Genomic DNA, 9,279 nt, shown 5'->3' on the forward strand with positions numbered 1-9,279 from the left:
TTAAATGAAAGATTATTCTTATAATACTGAGCATTTCTAAAATGATCAGCATTCTATTTACACCATAGTGAGTATTCAAACACTGTGCATTAGTTTTCAGAGGTAAAAAATAATCTGATATATCTAAAAATAACAACATAATGGATGAGATTAAACACACTCAAATAACATTTTTACATTAAATACATGGGAAACAGTACCCCACTTAATTTTGTCTATCTAATGTTCTCCTTATATGATACATAATCTTTTCATTTACTGCTTAACTATGTCTTTTATCTTTTAAAATAAAGATCTATTTAGCATTTGTTGATTTCCCCCATCCTCCCACACTCCCCCATGCCTCTAAATAAATCTGCATCTTACCACAATAAATGTTAACTTTTTCCACATGAAATATGGGCACTGCTGTATATGCCTCATGTATGACAGGAGTGTTTTTAATGTTGTCTTCCACTGTGGGGTTTGAAATTTCTCTCAGTACAGCGCCTGGGTGGAATATCTGCTTCTGGAGTAAATAAATGCATGTCTTTCTTTTTTTTTTTTATCCTTCTCCAGTAGTTTTAATTTATATTCCATTCACCCCCACATTATTGAATGCCATGATCCATTGCATTTAAGAAATTGGGAAGAGAATTTATTTTCTGTTCTATTTTTCTTTTCAAGGTTTATCAGCAGATCAGACTGATAAACTAGCACTGAAACACCATTACAGAGAAGAGGCTACCTGTCCCTGGGATGTGTTGCCCAGAGCAGAGGTGTAGCCACAGTATGGCTGTGCTCTGTCTGTACAGTTTGGGGAGCTGTGTAAGAAATAATACAATCTTTGTGACTCTGCATTGATTGGTGTGGAATGATGCACGCAGAGGATGCTAACACTGGCTTACATCAATAGAGGCATTGCCTGTAAAGGGAGTGTGGCTTTTTATTTAAAATGTTATAACATCATGTAAAGATTGTCCCAGCAGCACTTGCCATTCCTGTTTTCAAAATCTTCTCTGGTTAAACAGGCATCTGATTTAACCACAGCCAAAGGAAGTCACAGTAAATTAACAGCTGGCCAGTAAGCCTGGAGTCTGGAGGAGAAAACTGCTCCTTTCACTTTACAAAAAGCTTTAACTCTTCAGTTATTTGGTCACAGCGATTGAGGTATAAACCAAAAAAGATGTGAATTGGATGGAGGAAAGATTAGGATCTAACAGCATATGCTGCTGCCTTCCAAAGACTAGGAGGAAGTTTCACATTGTAATTTTTTACGGAGTGCCAGAGTACAGGTGTTAGGTTGAGGATAAACTAAAAGATTATTGTGAAATTGTTGCTTCAAAGCACTTAAAGAAAAAAACCTTTTCATTTGCTAATAGGCTTATAAATGCAAACTTGGTGTAGTTCCTATCCGTAACAGATTTGCTAATGAAGATTTGCTTCATGGTATTATTCACCAAGAAAACACAACTATGTTTGCTATCAAATCAGACATTTATTAAATTATGTAATTTATACTTCATTCTCATAGGCAGAAGCCTGACAGTTTTGCAGAATGAATATAGCTCTAATCTATTTTAATTCCTTTGTTGAATAAACATATAGGAAAGTTTCATGACTGAGTAATAGCAAAATCCACATAAAATGTGGCTAATATAAATAATCTAAAGAACACTATAAGGCAGAAACTGAAAATTTGAAGTTTCTGTTTAAAACACTTTGCATAATTTTTTTTTTAAAGAATAGCATGTCTTGTTATAAGGAAAAAAAAAAGGAAAGAATATGTATCAGTGGTTATTATCAACAAAAGTATATATCCCCTAGATTTAAAAAGTGTCTGTTCATAGAGTTCAATCCAAAAGTTACAAGTTCCTACCACGAGCCAAATTCAGATTAAATTAGCAGAATTTCACTTTGATTAATGCCATTTAGCATAATCTCAGTTGAGGTTGGCCCCTCTGATTTGTAACTGTTTATCTTGCCACACTTTTCCATTATCTCTCTGATACTCCAGATTCAGCTAAAGGGCTAGAGAGAGGAAGTGTGCAGTGGATCTCTCTCCTGCTTTGCCAGCTCCCATGTTTGAAGGTCAAGTGTCAAAATAGCTCTTTTTTCCCCAAAGAGTTTCAGCCATCGGAAGTTTGAGAATATATTAGTGTAAGTATCTTATTATTTTTTTAATTAAAGAAAATGCCTACATTTTCTGTTTGTAGAGAAACAAAAGTGTAGATATATGACACTAGAATACCTTGAAGGCTTAATAGTGGAAAGCCAAGTCAAACTGTGGCTTTTGTTTTGGCCTCGCATTTCTTTGGGACTGCCTTATTTTTCTAAGCCACCTGGGACAGCAGATGGTGCCAGCATACTTTTGAACCTAGTTATTCTCTTGCCTGTTTTTGCCTAGCATTGTCTCACAAGGGTCTGGTTTGGTTCCTATACTTATATGTAAAGCACAGTCTGATTTACTGAGTCTTTGAGAGCAACATGGCCTAAATTATCATCAGCATAATCCACATCCAGTTGCAACCAAAGACATTCAATTGTTTTCAGTTTTTATGGCTGAAGTATGGCATAAAAAGACAAGATTAACACAGAATCCCTGTAGATTTATCATGATTGCTTCAGGCAGGAGGTCTGAAGTGTCCTTTCCCTTGGCTTTTTGACTTGTGATGAGGCACTGCTCCTGCAGGCCAGCAGGTTGTGCAGTCTACATGCTGTTATTGACTAGAGGCTGCAATTCAAGGACCTGAAGACACTGTTAACTTTATTGCGATGAAAATAAGATCAAGCTCTGTTTGAATTCCCTGCTGATAATCACGATGCATATCTTTGTGAAATAGCCGACAGGTTAAAGAAACCATGCAGCACATTGGGCAATTTGCATACATGATCTGTTGCCTGCAGCTGGCTCACTATACAGTTGCAAGGAGAGATTAGCAGGAGGGAGCAATAGTCTCAGCTACCTGGTAGCCCAAGGTTTAAGATTTTTCCTGTTAATATTTAAAGTCCCGAGAGGATTGCATCCCAAGAGCATTTTGAGCTTCTGATGTCCTGTATTCCATTTCGATCTTGATGGTTAGGAGAGAGATATTTTTGACCTGAGGGCTTTCTAAAATGGAATAAGCTGAAAGTGTACAGTATCTTTTCCTCAGGAGTACGGGGTGCATGGAATGTTTTCCCTCCAGAGCTCAAATGTATCACAAATTTAGTATGCCTGAAAATATGCTTTCCACCTATAACCAAGAAGCTTTGTGCAACAATATTTTTAGCTGTAATTATTTCACTGTTAGTAGTTATGATTTAAAATAGCAGACTAAGGAAGAAAGACTGTGGAAATGTTCTAATCTTCTTAGTCATCACTCCTTGCCTTGAACTTTGCTTATGAAAAATAACTAATTTGCTTTTTCAGCTTATTTCCCTGTGTTTTTGAGAATCTTTGAGAGGCTATTTTGATGCTTATTTTAAATCACAAGATATTAAATACTTTAGACAAACAAGATTTTTATGCTCTTCACTTTTAAAATGTACAAAGGGCAAGCTACTAAACATGCTGGGAGTGTTTTGCTAAAGGTATTTTTACTACTTTATCTGCATTTCGCCTGCCTGTCATGACTACAAGACGAGTAAATCCGAATTCATCCTCACATCCAGTGAAATTCTGACAGGTTTACTTACCTTGAGTAGGATGTAATTGTATCTGAGGTCCTACTGAAGACACAGGAAGTGTGAATAAAATATCAGACTACAGCACATTCAAACCAACAATCCAGATATGCAGACTGAGCTCAAGAATTCTAGCGGTTACGGGTAGGAATTTTTTTCTGCTCAATAGCTACAGTATCAATCTCCCATTTATTGTATTTTCATCTTTGTATCAATAAGGTACTTTAAATGCTAAAATGTTTATTCAGACTTTAATATTGCTTTTACTTTTGGCATTGTATTATACATGTATAAACTGGTTAGACACATGGTTATAAAATTTCTCAACCAGCACTACACTTAAGTCAGTTATGTAAAGTGTGGCAGTTGTTCTTGCCCAGCCTATTACCAGTTAAAAAAACCACTGCTGCACTGTTATTCCTTGACGTTCAAAAAGATCTAAATGATCATCAGTGAAGAACAAAGAAATTGTCAGTGAACACTAGTTTGAATCAACAGCAATAAAAAAAAAATCTTTTGGTAGTTCAGATAAAATGCTTTCTAAAGTAACAAAAACATTTAAAATAATTCCTTTGTGTTACTGTTGAAAATACTACATTTATACTTATTTCATGAACTAGTGGCTTAATCAGCACTAAAGGCATTTTGGAAAGTGTTAGAATATATTCTGTCATTTGGCTCAGCTTTAGGCAGTTATACACATAAACATAATTACTATGGTACTCTTTATTGGTCTCAAGTTTGTGATGAATAAATCTGCAATATGTTTTCCTGACACCTTTTTTAAATTGAATTAATCCAATATTAATCTATTTTAGATGTGCCAAAAGCATCATCCTATTACTAATAAGTTGAAATAGACAGCGGGAAATGCAGGTCCCTTCCTAGCACTGCCAGAATGCATCTCTGTGTGTATCCAGAAATCTGGGTGATATGTTGACAGAATGAGGCCAGTGATGCAAATAAAGGAATTTTTCTCCCCTCTCTCCTTGCAGTTTACTGCTTGTCATTGACTAACTCACTGACTAGAATTTCTACAGAAAAATCAAATTGAAAGAAATATCTTCTATACTAGCATTTCTATAAAATGTTTAATTTGTATATTAAGTGATAAGAATATTTATTTTTCAGAAAGTACAGTTATTTCATTTTGCTTATCAGCCCCCCAAGACTGAAGTTACATTCTCTACCTATGTACAATTCAGGCTACAACCTTAGCTTCAAATTAGAGTAGTTTTACTGCAGTCACTGTAGCTGAGTGAAGTCAGTGCTACTTTATATTAGTGGAGCACATGAATCCAAATGCTTTGGTTAAATACCAAATAAATAATTCTTTTTTTTTTAAATCGAAGGTTAATATTTTTTCCTGTCCTCCAAAAAATATCCTCAGTTGTTATGCTTGTTATGTGTGTGTTAGGATTAGCTATTTTGTCTTAATTGCTTGCAAGTTTGTAATCTGATTCCCTGAGATAATAACACAGCACAGAGACATAATTTGTTTTTGAAAGCCATAGTGTATGTTTCAGCTTTTACCTTTCTCATAGCAGGAAAGCTCAATTTAGGATCAAAACTATTTATTCCATGAAAGAGAAAAGCCAGAATTCACTAATAAATGAAAGAAACAAAACAAAACCCCAAAACAAAGAGAACAGAGAGGAATGTATAGGTAAAGAAAATCAAAGATAGTGGGTGACTGGCAGCGAAGTTCCATTTATCTGGCAAAAAAAAAAAAAACCAAGCCCACAACCCAAAAAAACCCAAAGCCATCCTGGGTTTTAGTATCAAAGTGAGGTACCATATGCCTGTTCCCTTTGATCATAATACACAGATGATCAGGATAGGGAGCCATACAAGCATATGTAACTGTACCCAGTACTTATTTGATAAAAAGGAATCACAAGGACAAAGGATCCTAACAAGATGACAAGTTTCTTTGTTTTCTGGCTCATAGTATCTAGTAGCTACAGAAAGCTGGATTAGTTATTAGCTATTCATACTTTTCTGAGTGGCTGTATTTGTCTAAAACAATTGCCATCTCTGATAACTGGGTTTTTGGACAAACCATAATGGAAGACTGAAGTGCTGGGGTTTAAACCCCCAGCCCTGAGTGAGGGTTGGCACATGGATGATGTCCACAACCAGGCAAGAAAGACTCTCCTGATTGATATTCACCCAGGACCTGGCCAGCCTTGGGTGGGAACTGATTAGGAGCTTACCACCAGGTGCTCTGCCTTTGGCATTAACATTTTGTCCTACCTCCAAGTTCATCACACAAAAGCTGGCTCTGCTTGCAGGGCTGTTGGGGGAGGTGTATTTTCACAGTAGCCATAGTGTGTAGTGTTTCCAGTTATTGGAAGGGCTCTCTGCCCGTCTGCAAGTAGAGTTCCCAGTGATAGCAGGACAAGATCAAGACAGAAAGGATTATGAGGCTTTTTCTTGGCAGTTATTATATGATTGGGATGGGTCTGGTAGCCTGGCTTACTCCTTCCCCCATGGCCTGGTTTTGGAATTGGCTTGCTCCCTTCTTTGCTGCATTATGTGTCATGAGTGAATACATTGATCTCTGCCTGTCTGCAAGTAGAGTTCCCAGTGATAGCAGGACAAGATCAAGACAGAAAGGATTATGAGGCTTTTTCTTGGCAGTTATTATATGATTGGGATGGGTCTGGTAGCCTGGCTTACTCCTTCCCCCATGGCCTGGTTTTGGAATTGGCTTGCTCCCTTCTTTGCTGCATTATGTGTCATGAGTGAATACATTGATCAATTATTCCTTCAGTGGTGGGCCACCTTGGATCTCTTGCATAAAATCTAAGACTAGAGGGAGAGATCTGGCTCATGTGTTGCCCATTGATGATAATAACCTTTCTAATGGGGCAGGCAGTCAGCAAAAGAAAGACCCAGCACCTAGGAAAAGAAATTAAATGAGGCTTTCAAAGTTAATTTGCTGTTACCAATGGAATACATACTGCAGTTTGGCAAAAATCTCTCATGCAGGTAATTTGAGGAGAAGAAAAGCACCTGCTCACTTCCAAACAAGCGTTCCATAGGGTGCTTGTGTAGAAAAAAGAAAAGAATATTTTTCTGGGAAAAAAAGATTTTTCTCAGATTGAAGCCTGAATGTCTGTTTGATGGCAGGGAAAACCACTCTTCCCAAACTCACAAAAGATGTTGTATGCACTCATTTAGATGGCTGAAGCAGCCCTGTTCTCTATATAAACTGGAGCAGACAATACTCTGTATGATTCAGCTGGTACCTATTTTAAGTGATCACAATTTTATTTAATATGCCATTTGTTGCACTTGTGGAAATGTAGGATTTAGCTACCACCCTACCTAATCTTTGTATTTTTAATGCAAGTGATTAATATTAGTGAACTCTGTGAACATAACACAAATCAGATGGCAAAAAAGGCATTTGCTATGAAAATATTTTTTTCAGGGGAATAATGGGAGGGCATGACACAAAACTTAAAGGAAGTATAGAAAAAGTGAAAGTTTTCTAATGCTGCCAAAAATGTAGTAACTTTTGAATGGTAATTTCTTATGTAAGACAGTGAAACCAAAATATTTTTAACTTCTCAAATAAATTTCAGTTTTAAAATTCTAAGTTTGTTATTAAACAATGTGGAGGAGGCTTCCTTCCCTATAAATTAAAGGAAACAGAAACACACAGAAAGTTTAATTTTTAAAAGTATGAAAAGCAGTTTACTTGAACTCTCTTCTCTTACGTTTACTGTATATAAACAGGCCCTAAATATATGACCCATTAGCCATTTTTTTTCCCTAGACAACCCATTAATCTGTTTTACTCAGTTTTTCATATGTACACTTGACAAGGAACTTCAATCACATGAACATGAGTTGTCTGGCAAACACATAATGAATGAAGCTTAGTTTGAATTTGAGAATACAATACCCATTGTCTGCGAGGTGAAACTATTAAGAGCAGTATACGGTGCTAGTTCACAGAAGATGCCTCCCACATGGCTTAAGCAGACTTCAGTTTATTACAACAACCTGTAAGTTCCAGATAGCTCATAGCAGAACTGTGGCCACTAGTTCAGTTGCTGTCTCTAGGATCACCCTAGCACACAGCTGTAGATTCTGCCTGGTTTTGTTTCAGACTGCATGTATTTTGCAATCTGGGTATGATGCATGCACGCATGTGTAACGACAGCATATGTTGTTTGTGAGCCTTTGATCTTTCTGCACTCAAGGCAATAATGCACCCCCTGCAATTTATAGTGTTCCATCTGGGTCACTTGTCTGGAGTTGTAGATTTGTATCTTGGCAATGTATAAGTATCTTCAATCTTCTCAGGAAAGTTGCACAGCATTTTTCTTGGCTGACAGTCCTTTCAAACCAACAACAAACCCGCTGCATCTAGTGCCACTAATTTTCCATAAGGAATTGGAAAACGCCCAACATGTAGTATAGAGAACTGTTACTTCCAATTTGCCTTGGTGTTGCAGCGTTTTACCTAGGGATAGGCATAATATATCCAACCTGTCTTACAGTGCTGTAGTATTGTCTCATATGATGAAATACAGTGTTTTTCAAAAGTATATTTGTGATAGAGGAGCTGTAACTAGATGATCTTTTAAGGCTCCTTCCAACCCAAACCATTCTATGTATGTTCCTAATAGCCTAATGATCAAGAAATTAATTTAAGCATGTAGAATACAAGATAAATTCCTGGAGTTAGAATGTCACCTGTCCTGTGCATTGTCTTATCAGTCCAATCATAATTTTAATTTTCAACTGTGCAATATTATGTCAATAAATATTTAGTAGAAAAGGGCCTTCAGCTCAGGTTTTGTTGCACTGTAATTGCTCTTCCTTATTTTTTTCCTATTTCAACTTTGACTGATACATTCCTAACAGAAAGTTTACAAAGAATCAAAGTGTTCATGTTCACATCAAAACAATTAAAAAATATTTTAGTCAGTCCAAGTGGCAAAGGGAATGCATTCATAACTACCTGTGCTTTCCTTTTATTGCTGCCATCTGATTTATACATGTAAGGGTAACATGCAAGAGTTCAGAGAAACTTCCACAGAATAAGAAACACTATAACATAGTTGTATTGTCTAATGAAGAGAAAGAAAATACAAACAGCTATTTAAACTATTACCAGTCCCTATATAAAAATGCTCTCCACTAAGAAGTGTAAAAAACCAGAACTAATAGTCTTAATTCTGGTATGATAAATCTTGAATTTTGTTGTACTGTGTCTCAAACCTCCTTTTTATTTCAGAGGAAACAATACAAAACCAGAGAAATGTCCTTTAAAAGAAAAATTGTACCATTGGTAAAAAGTTCACATTAAGATGTTTTTTTCTTTAAAAACTTACTGAGAGGTTTTTGTAATGGGACTAAAAGAACTTACAATATAAAAGTGTAAGATTGTTTTGCATCAGAAAGTAGATTTCATAGTACTTGTTACATGGGCAAATACACGATATATTGTATATTTTACATCACATCTGTTTTAACCAGGAATGCCTGATTTATGTTAGCCTGTTTTTAACCTGTTATATTTTCCCTAGGTAGCAGATTCAACTTCAAGTGCTAAATTTATACTTTGCAGTTCAAACAATTTTTCAGGATTTGTGGTAAGCTCATGTCACTGTT

This window comes from Merops nubicus, unplaced genomic scaffold (assembly GCF_000691845.1).
Source record: "Merops nubicus isolate BGI_N331 unplaced genomic scaffold, ASM69184v1 scaffold24462, whole genome shotgun sequence".
In the NCBI taxonomy this organism is placed as follows: Eukaryota; Metazoa; Chordata; class Aves; order Coraciiformes; family Meropidae; genus Merops; species Merops nubicus.